We start from the raw sequence: 9565 nt of genomic DNA, 5'->3' as shown, positions 1-9565 counted from the left end.
TTTGTGAGCTTAGAGGAAGATTAGCGAAGGCTCTTGGAGAATTATAGCCAAGCAAGTTAAGCAACAAGCCTTGCCTAAGTGTGTGTAGTGGGGTGAGCATGCCTAAGTGTGTGTAGAAGGGAGCCATTCCTAGAACATACGGTGTGTGGTGTGCACCCGCTTTTTGGCTTTGAAGTGCTTCATAATATTATTATTCCATTGTTCCCTTGCTGGGACACCTGAAATCTTATCTCAACTTTCATGGGCTGGCTTGCTATATATTTCGCAACCCCCAACAGAAACGGACTTTCTTCTTCCTCTCAAGAAGAAAAGTAGTTGGCAATTTACTCCCATGGGTTTTACGCAGGGTTAAGTAAAATTAAGGCTCTCGATTCTGCCAATTTTCACACAGCCAAACAAGGGCTGATTACTAATGGGTGGGCCTACCCTTCAGATATGATGGTCTTATCAAAATAATCAGCATCTTCGGGCCAAAAATCTTAAAAACGAGCACAACGGCTATCAAAACGCAACTATGCTTCTTGTGCACAGACTTTAAGCTCTTACCTCCCTCCTGTATGTGTGCCTACGGGCATCCGAGAGGATACGAACAAGTGAGGATACACTGGTGTAGTCTAGGAATGGTTTGGTGGTGACGCAGCTTGTCCACGGGATTTGCCATTGCTCTTTGGGGATTAGCAAATTTATTTCGACGAAAGAAAATCTGGAGGGGTCAGGTTGGTAAAGTTAAAACTTTCATATTTTATTTTTATAAGTTGCGGGAGTTCTAGCACCACACTGGCTTTTTATGTAAGTGCGATGTTAGTTTCCATTATTGCACGTTTTGGTCTCATTTATGTTGGTTTTGATTTGTTGGGCAAGGAAATGGCCTGCTTGAGTCTAATTTATGGTTCTTTTTAACCATACTTGTTTGGAGATGATTCTCTGACAAGTGTATCTGTCTCATGACTAGTTGGTTAAGACAATGGTGGACTCGACTATAGCTTGCTTTGTATCTCTTTACAAAATTCACCTTAGTGTGATCGAGACCAAAGTGGCCCATTCTTCTTATCCGCAGTTAACGAGAAAGCTTATTTGGGTACATTAACAATAGTGGCATTCTGTCATTTAGCCACCGTGGTGTTGTGCTAATAAACAATTAGAGTGTTCTTTGTGGTCCATAGAGATGCAAGCCCTCGTGCATGGTGTAGGACACATATCCTTGTGCATGGGTTCTCTTGGTGCAAGAATTCCATTTCTTCATTTGTACATGCTTTGGAGATTCTTGGACAAAACTCCTCGAGATATACCCAGCATGGTTATGTGTATACATGGGTATATGTATATAATTCTCCTATGAATATGCAAAATGTGATGCAGTTTGCAATTGTCGAGTATATATGGATGCACATGCTTGCAGATATATGGATGCAGTTTGCAATTGCCGAGTATATATGGATGCACATCCTTGCAGATATATGTTTGCACATCACTTTGTGGGTGACTAGTTGTAGTGCTACTAAACGCATGTGCACGCTCGGATTGGATTCATGGCCGTAGCTGCCATAAACTTGATGCCCATAGTGGTCTTGTGCTTGTTAGATATCTTATCTCTAGACAACAAATAAGCGTCTTGGGAGTATGGCAACTACATTGTTTTGTTATTTGCCAACTGTAGTGTTGTGTTATTTGACAACTATAGTGTTGTATTATTTAACAACCGGAGCATTGTGAAATTGGTCCATAGAGATATAAGTGCTCATGCATGTGGTCCGTAGAGACTCATGCCCTCTTGTGTGGCTTCTCACACGTCAAACAGTTTATCTTTTGTAAGAAATGTGAAATATGTTCAAAATTTGAACATGGACCCAATGTGGAACAAATCTTTTGTTGCAAAGATGTCTGGATCAAGTAGATTTAAAGATTTGTAATGATTTTAAATTTGGGGGTTCGTAGTAATCCCAGGCTCAAAATTAGGGGATTTCAAGCATGTAAAACCCAAGTATAAGTTGAGTACGTAGTTGCTCCAATTTAGGTGGAACATGGTTAGATTCCATCTGTTCGATAAATGCATGACATGTAATATCATGTAAAACCCAAGTATAAGTTGAGTACGTAGTTGCTCCAATTTAGGTGGAACATGGTTAGATTCCATCTGTTCGATAAATGCATGACATGTAATATCATCTTGGGAAATATCAGTGGGTGAATTTCCTCATGTTTATTTTGTAGCTCTGTAAATTTAAGAATCCAAGTGGTTGGAGTTACGGGGAGCCCAAGATTTATTGGATTAATCTATAAGTATACTCCGGAGTGAGTATTATAGAATTTTGAAATTAGAATTTTAATCTCCTAAATGGTGAACACATGGTTAAAATTTGTGCCTTACACGTTGCATCACTCTTGCATTTAGGGGGGATGTGGAATCATCTAACCAAAAGAAAGCAGGTTCATTTTTTTTGTTGTGTCACAATAGTTTTCGTGATCATTTGGTGGTATGGGACATCAACTGCTCTATACAAACTCTTGTGACCTTGGTGGTATGGGACACCAAGGCAAACACTACAAATGGACATTCTTGGCGTTTGATTGTGGTGCGCTGTCACTACATACCATTGTAGTTGCCTACTACTATGTCAAGTAGGATGCTGATATGAAGTGATCATATGGGTCTCTTGACATGGATATTAAGTTTTAAAATTGAACATGATGATTCAAAGAAAACTCCAGGTTTGGACCTGATCCAGAGAGATTAGAGGCAAACCACAGTAGATTTGGTGATAATCCAGAGTGACACTATGCAGATCTTGATCTTGATGCTAGCATGGAGTGCTCAGTAGTTATCTTGATCATTTAGTATTCTTAAGCATGATATTGCTATATGTGCACACATTTTCTACTAGTAATCATCACCTTCCTCATTAGAAAGGAGTGCTGATCCGGAGAGATTAGCTAAGGTTTTTATGAGAAGAGAGTGAGCACTGATTTGAAATGATCAAACGAATCTCTTGGGTTATGTACTGAGAAAGTGTTTAGGGGTGGACCCTTCATACCCACTTGACCCTGTGTCAAATGGGGGCGATAAACTTATCGGGGGAAAAAGTGATAGTATATTTTAACCAATATTGGGTGTTGACTTCCAATGAGCTCAAATTTTATGGAAAGTCATATACCTAAGGTGCTTGTTATTCTACATAAAGCCCTAAACTTGTCAATTTGGTGTGACTAAATTACAAAGTGTGTTCAGTGTGTAGTTAGGTAGGTGTGGAAGTGTTTTCACACTATGCTTAAGCATGGTAGGTAGCCATGAGCTGGATCCACAAAACATTTGGGGAAAGTTCTTTAAGGACTTTGCTATTTTTATTCACATTGAAAGTTGAGTCTACGACTACTATCACGGCCTAGGAGGACTCATAGCTAGATACTAAACCGTAGAGTTCAGAGATTGACATAGTTGTTGATTAGATGAAAATTAGATGTCATTGGATCAACAAGGATTAGGTGCTGGAATGCCCCTGACTTTGTGCCATAGTGCCGAAGGTTTTAGGTCAATATAGATAAGTATGAAGTGGCTAGAGCATCTTGTAAATGATGGCTATATAAATATTCCAACTTCAGAAGAGTATATTCATGGGTACATAGTTACTCATAGAAGAGTACGGAGTTACTCAACCAAATCGAGGTAAAGATTTGGCGTTTTGATAGACAAAGTCAAGAGCATTATTCTTTGTTGGTCATCGATTTACAATTGGGTAGTATATTGCCACCTACGGGTAGGTAGTGCATTACCATGTAGTGAGGAGGCAACAAAGATTACCATGTATATTGGGTAGTATATTGCCACCTTACGGGTAGGTAGTGCATAGTGAGGAGGCAACAAAGATTTGTTATATGCCAGACTTCATATTAGTTTTGAACACAAATTGGATGTTTTGATATTCATGTCGAAGCAGTCTCAAAGTACAGAGATTGATTTTTTTTGTCTATCAGTGTAAGGTGTGTTGGAGGCATACCTAATCCACATATCATAACATATGTATATATAGATTGGGTGGGCGATAAAGCCTTTTCTCATTTATTGCTTAATAGTAACTCATTTCCCATAATTGAAATGGTTTGTGATATTGTTTCACCTATTAGAGGTGTCCAGTGAGGCCACACTTATAAAGGTGTGTTTGGATGGTGCTATTAGCTTTTGGATGTCACCATAGATAGCCCATAAACATGTCCGTAGAGACATGGTTGGTTGTAGAGACATAGATATGTATTTCCAAGCAACCAAAGTAGACATGTGGATATGCATGTATCTACTTGTGGGTTGAGAGAGGTACTCTCATTGGTGCATGTTACTCTTGGTTTTCTAGTAGTGCATAGACACTATACATCACATAGACGCTATCTATGTGGAAATCATCTTCATTGCAAGATGTGTAAACTGTTCTTGGAAGAACAGAAGAACTTTTGGAGAGAGGAAAGTGTAGCTTTCCTTAGAGTTTAACTATGTGTAAGGTCAATTGTTCTTTACCACATTATAGAACAATTTGCTAAAAACTTGTAACACTTGCGCAAATTTGTTGAATTAAAGTCCATGTGTTTTCTAACCACAAGAGAAGAATATTTGATGTCGTAGAACATGCAAAGGAGTTCCTTGAATGTCAGAGCACATTCATTAATGAAGTTCTTGAGGATTGAGAATGTCTAGCATATACGAAAGGCATGATGTTATTGCTGCCTTTAGTAGCAATTTGTGTTTTATTGACATCTTTCACAGTTGCAAGTGGCAACTATGGTTTGGTGTTCCAAATGAAACACGAGTGTTGCATGTTTCTTTGGTCGTAATACTTAAGGAAAATATGTGTTGTGTGTCTTTCTTTTCTTGTCGTAGTACTCAGAGAAGTTACAGGCATAGATGACCATATGGTCTACACAAAAACACTTGTTTACAACTTTTTAAACCATTTTCGCGCGGATGAAAACTCTTCTTGAAGGGAAGAGTCAATAGGTTGACAAAGTTTCTTCCAACTAAAAGGCTCTTTAATATCAAAAATCTCTACAAACTTGTAGATATAGTGTTGGGTAGGGATAGAAAGTTTGATAGTTATCTTTGAATGAAAATCTTCAAAGGTTAAATATAAGTAAGAGAGAGTTCAATCATCCGTAGATTGATAGTGGTCAAACTGAAAACCCATCGAGGTTCTAGAGCATATGCTTGTGCATAGATGAATAATCTAGTGGAGAGGAGTTCCTCTCACCTTTGGAATCTATTTTTTTGTTATTCATGACTAGATTTACTCCATTTATGTTGTTTTATGGAATCTAATCTAGATCTCCTATGGCCGTAGAGCTGTGCAAGGAGAAGATTCAACAAGTTGGTAGTGTAGCGTGGTAGCATAGTCTACAAATGGTTGGTAGCGTAGTCTACAAACTTGAGTTCTCGGAGAGATCTCAAGTACATCTAACTTTTGTGCTAGTGGCATGAAAAAACCATGGTGTGTAGTTTGCCTTGAAGTTCTAGTTGAGAGATCGGAACATGAGGTTTACTGTGTATCGATAGACACTTGTTAAATGAATGGACTAGAAAAGGTCTCAAGTGAGAACAACTAGAAAAGGTCTCAAGTGAGAACATGAGGTTTACTGTGTATCGATAGACACTCGTTAAATGAATGGACTAGAAAAGGTCTCAAGTGAGAACAACTATATATGCTTACCAACAACTTTCCCCAGTTTGTTTTCATGGACGAAAACTCTTTAAGGGGGGGCAATGATTGCATTAACCTTTTTGAGGTTAGCATAAACTTTAATTTTTTGTTCTTCTTGGGCACTATCACTAAGGGGGATACCCATTCCATATGTTCTATTTCGTAAATGAATCTAACATCCTTAATGTTAGTCTTATTTTGAGGCCATTGTCTTTCCTTTTGCAAGATCAAGCAGGAAATGAATGAAGGTATGAATTGATCCTCTAGCATGTGAACAACCGCCTAGGATTAATTTGTAATAATGTTATGCGTATAATTATAGAAAAATAGAAAATTAACATATACCTAATACAAAAAAACTTTTGAGATTTGGGTACATTCAAAGGGCTCAAAAAGATTGAGTTTTTTTAATAGGATAGGTTCATTCTTGAACTAATCCATTAATGCACTTAAGATCAAGGGTATTGCTTAGAAATGCCATCTACGTCCACCTAGACGATGGTGCATCAAACAATCCACGATTCTCTTTGAGCTTAGGTGGATCATATTGCTCAAGTGGTGGTACTCCTTGGAGTGTCACTAGCCTAAGAAATCAAGATTTATAGACAGAACCTCTAGTGAGGAATCTATGGATCATCAAATGACTTATAGTAGTAAGGATATGTAGTCACAAAGGAAACTGTAAATCTTATCATATCATCTTCACCAGCTAAAACCCCCAATAGTCTGTTAGAGAGGGCCTCCTTAAGTTTTTTTTTTAAAATGAACCCTATCACAAAATACCATGTCTTTCGATTGTCTAGGAAGAAAAATCTAATCAGTTAGAGTTAAGAGAGGATGCTATCTCTCTAGAGACCTTGAATCTAGTTTGTAACCAAGAGGAGGGGCCTCTAGGAAGGACAATCTAAGCACTTAGAGTTTGTAACCAAGAGGAGGGGCCTCCTTAAGTTTTTTTTTTTTTTAATGAACCCTTTCACAAAATACCATGTCTTCAAATTGTTCAGGAAGGAAAATCTAAGCAATTAGAGTTAAGAGAGGATGCTACCTCTCTAGAGAATTTGAATCTAGTTTGTAACCAAGAGGAGGGGCCTTAGGGAGGACTATCACCTTTAACTTTAAACCTATGTAAACAAAGGCTGAGTTGCAGCCTCAATAGCATGTAACCATAAAAGATGTTCCCCCATTAGAGGGATTCATAGAACAAGAACTTTTGGAGCACTGCCAATTGATGCTGTACATCTATATCAAAAGCAAGATGAGTTCAAAGAAAGGGCTCGATGTCATCTTAGTCAAAACCAATCGATCTCAAAATTATTAACTATTGAGAGAATTATAATCCTTCAGAAATAATACCATATCTTTATGGCAACTATGGCTACACGACCATCAACAGAAACTCCTCATGTGGGTATTATGAATGAGGACAAGGGGAAAATACCTTGAACCCAACTTAAAGCAAAAACTATAGTTTTGCCAAACTCAGTTAAAACCAATGCAGTCTAGTAGTGCAAGAATCTATCAAACTCAATTAAAACCAATGCAGTCTAATAGTGCAAGAATCTATCAAGATATGGATTTATAACAAACCAATGCAATCTACTAGTGTAAGAATCTATCAAGTTATGGTTTTACAACAAACCATGTGGTGAAACTTCAAACCTACCCAATATGGGAAGAGCTATAGAGACTACTACTAAAATGACCATAGCTAGAGTAAGAGAGACTCCAAGATTGGTGGAAACCAAAACAATGAGGGTGCAAACTATGGTATTACATCCATATGTACCTAATAACAACAAGGTAGTTTAGACATGCCACTACTAGACATGACAACTATGACAAGGAGACCTATAATTAGAACCCTAGGTGTTGGAGTTACTCCTATGATACTACCATATGTACTCAGCTCCATATTATGGAATGCCAAGAGGTGGATACATATTGCCAGCTTTACCAACACCTCTAGCTACATCCCCAATAGTTGTAACATCTATGCTGATATTAGCATAAGAAATAGGAAGGGGAGTGGTGATAGAAGTAGAGATCTAAAAGGAGTGTAAATTAAGTAAGCTTAAGTGGCAAAATTGATGCACAAGTTTTAGGATCCTAGATAACACTTAGAGATTTTTGCACAAACCTATGAAGCATTTGGTGAATTGGATAACTTGACTTAGTTCATGGCTAGTTTAGATATTTGGAGGCTAAGGAGAAAGTTGACTTGAAACCTTGAAAGTAGCTTTGATGTTTGGATTTGCTTGTATTGGAGCAAAGTGAAGTGAAGTTAACCAAATAAATAACATTACCCAAAACAAAAATGAAAGTGTGCATGGATTTATAGCTTTCATGAAACATGGATATGAGATGTGAAGATTAAGTGATGATAAAATGTTGTCACCATTTCTTTTATAATTGCATGATCATAGTCTTCATGATCATGTGATTTCTAGTAGATTACAAACCTAGGATCTTTCATGTTGTCTAGACAACACTAGGCACGGGTGTAGCCCCAAGGTAGAGATAATATGCAAAGTTCCTCTACAACACCTCTACAATATCATCATTATTAAGGACCACATAGAGTTGCGGAATGTCCTATGAAGAATGCCTTCAATTCACAAGGCGGTAACCCCCAATAGCTCTAACTTGTAATAATAAGGGTGGCATGAAATGTTTGTTTAAGGATTTTCCAATGCGAGCGCCCACATGGAGCTACATAGACTTTGCAACTACAGTCAATGTACTTAGTATTCAACAAGGAAAAGTTATTACTAAACCCTTACATGCCCTCATAAGGCTACAAGTAAGATAAGTAGGAGCTATTAAAAATGGAGAGACTATTAAGACGTTGAGAGGGAGACAGTAAAGAACGTGGAAAAGGGAGATGACAAAGTTCTTGACAAAGTGGTCGTAATTGAGACCACCTCTTCTACTACTCCTTTGGAAAAAGACACATTATTGGAACAAGTTAAGCAGGCTAGTAGGTTAAGTAGACTGCGGTCAAGGCTAAGCCTATAGTTACTCAAAAAGAGGCTCCATTGAAAGTGTCAAAGGAGAAATAGATTATCCTCATCTTAAATAAGAGAGCTACAAATTGTGCCAAAATAAAGTTAAAGCAAAGATTAAGGCTAGAAGGGGCATTGAAATACATCCAAATGTGATACATGCCTAGCAATCTATAAAAACATTAGATATACTAAGTTAACTTCCTCAAAAGGAGTTTCACAGCTTAACTTAATGTCCAAAATGTTTTATGAAGGATGACATGCACCTTCTTTATATGAGATAATGACACCTCAAACATATGTAAGTAATCACATGGATTATGAGCGATGGGAGGAAACATATCCAAGAAATATTGCTAGAAATCCTAGAAATCAAAATGTATATTTTGCTCCAAAGCAATCTATGGCTTTAGACAGATCTTAATGAATGGAAACTTATTAGTAGGAAAGGAAACTTTGGTACTGATGAGAGCAATTTTTGATGCAAGAAGTGAGCTCAAGTGTGTCAATGATAAATTAGAAGGGAAGAACTTGGCTAATATACCAGTGAACAATCTTGGTGACTACTTTAAGCAAGATGATACCAATGTGATTATGACATTGCTAATCATTTGTGAAGGCTAGAAAACCACAACTATCCTAGATGGTGGGCTAGTGTGTTTTAATTGTAACTAAGCATTTCTAGGAGAAATGGGGACCTCCCTTGGAATGTATGGACTTAATCATCAAAAAGTTGATGGAATAGTCACCAACCAACCTAAAAATTCAATATGTTCTCTTTCACTTAATCATATTATTGTGGTGATAAACTTCATTTAGTAATAGGATTCATATGGTGTAATTTTGAGTAATCAAATTCGTCATACTTTTGTGGTGATGAACTTC

Source organism: Cibotium barometz, chromosome 33 (genome assembly GCF_041138505.1).
Source record: "Cibotium barometz isolate CiBa-2024 chromosome 33, ASM4113850v1, whole genome shotgun sequence".
NCBI lineage: Eukaryota > Viridiplantae > Streptophyta > Polypodiopsida > Cyatheales > Cibotiaceae > Cibotium > Cibotium barometz.
This window is presented reverse-complemented; position numbering follows the sequence as displayed.